Below are 1,856 nucleotides of genomic sequence, written 5' to 3' on the forward strand. Positions count from 1 at the left end.
ATACTGTCGTCACCCATCCCATTTCCCCTGTGATGTACTGTCATGACAGCTTACATAAATGTGTGGGTTTTTTAAATTTTGCTCTGCAGGTACGGGTAGGCCCAATGAGGACGCCAGTCCTGAAAAGCAGGTGACAGTGAAACTGTGTCGTTAAGCTTGTCCACAGATTCTCATGTTCTTTTTTTTCTCTCTTGCTATTTGTTTAGTTGTTAGGGAAAGTGATATACATGGCCTGAGGGTAAAATGTATCCTCATTGATACACAGCAGATTCTCTATACATACACACATCTGAAGCACCTCTAAATCAGTTGGTCGGTGATGAGAGCAATTGCTTTCACTAATAGAGTGGGAGTTAACTTTTTGGAAAGACTAGCATACTTTGGGCGAAGATGGGAACATGGTGACAGACAGATTGTTTCTATGAGGAAGTGTCACGCGGTTCTCTAGATAAACATTGTTGTTTACAGAGGAGGGAAGAACATTCTGAAAGTGTGTGAACGGTCTCTCTGGGTAGTGCTGTATAGCTTTTTGGCCGTCAATGAGGTGTGGTGTGGGGTGAACAGGGTCAGAATTACATATTCATTTTAGGTCCAGTCTAACGACATGGACTGGATGTTTCTTCTTCAGAACTACCAGTACTCCGATTGGGGCCAACATTTTCTCACCAACACCTCTTTCTCACATGGCTTTTGTTTTTGCACTTGCAAAAAGGCACCAGCCTTCATTACAAACTTAATGACCGACTGGTCAGAAATTAATATGGCACTGAAATAACACATAGAGTCATTGTGATTGTGTAAAACACACATCATTGCAGTACATTTCACTACACTAGATGTATGCACTGCACTCACTGTACTGTATCTATCTATCTATCTATCTATCTATCTATCTATCTATCTATCTATCTATCTATCTATCTCTATCTATCTATCTATCTATCTATCTATCTATCTATCTATCTGTCTCTCTCTCTCTCTCTCTCTCTCTCTCTCTCTCTCTCTCTCTCTATATATATATATATATATATATATATATATATATATATATATATATATATATATATATACACACATATCATGTCAGGGCATTATTTCATAATTAGAATTTGTGAGCACAGTAATGATATTCTGATGATTAAATTAAGTCTGCATTCTTTATTTGACCAATAACTGTATAATGTGTATAATGTGTATAATGACGTGAATGCCTCTTAAATAAACGTTCAGTTTTTTTGCTTCCGACTGTCTTGCTGTAAAAACGGCTAAATGTTTACTGTTTCTATTAAAAACATAACGTCCAAAAAGAGAGAGGTGTGTTTATAGGCTAATCCGTCTCACACACGCGACAAGTTGGAGGGAGTACGCGCTCCATTTCAACCCTCCTCTACTGTAGCCGGTCCACCTTAAAAAAAAGACTCTGGAAGTAGGCCTATGTTATATGATATCCTGAAAACGCCCCATGCCAAAAACGATAGGCCAATTTTACCTGCTGCGAGATAGCTCCGAAACAGGTCTGAGGATCGGTATACGCGCGGCGTATCCTACAGTAACTGACTTTATAGAGTAGAATAAGAAAGCCTATGCTATTTGCTTTGTTTTGAGACTAAATAGACTGACGTCTCAAGAAAAAAGAAGGAACATCGTCTGTGATCACGCACATATTATTCACTCTGTTGAAGGGGGAACTTTCTAAAACTTGCTTCATCGTCTGAGCACTTCAGGGTTTTCACCGCACATCGATCACGGTTAATTTTGACCGCTTGGATCTGCCAATGTCGCGTTGCGGGGATCTGCATTTCAGACAACCCTCGCACTTTGGGGGACCTCACTCATAACGGGATTGTAACTTCCCT

The 1,856-nt window shown here is 39.7% G+C and overlaps 1 protein-coding gene across 1 annotated transcript in view; it reads left to right on the top strand.

Moving 5' to 3' along the window:
• Window positions 1-1,486: 1,486 nt before the first annotated feature.
• LOC310813389 (aryl hydrocarbon receptor-like) overlaps window positions 1,487-1,856 on the top strand; it is a 38,521-nt gene continuing 38,151 nt past the window's right edge. The window contains exon 1 of the mRNA XM_083682361.1: window positions 1,487-1,856. This exon is cut by the window's right edge and continues 147 nt beyond it. The gene's annotated coding sequence lies outside the window, so the exon portion shown is untranslated.

The sequence above is a fragment of the Argentina silus genome (genome assembly GCF_951799395.1).
Source record: "Argentina silus genome assembly, chromosome: 12".
NCBI classification, from domain to species: domain Eukaryota; kingdom Metazoa; phylum Chordata; class Actinopteri; order Argentiniformes; family Argentinidae; genus Argentina; species Argentina silus.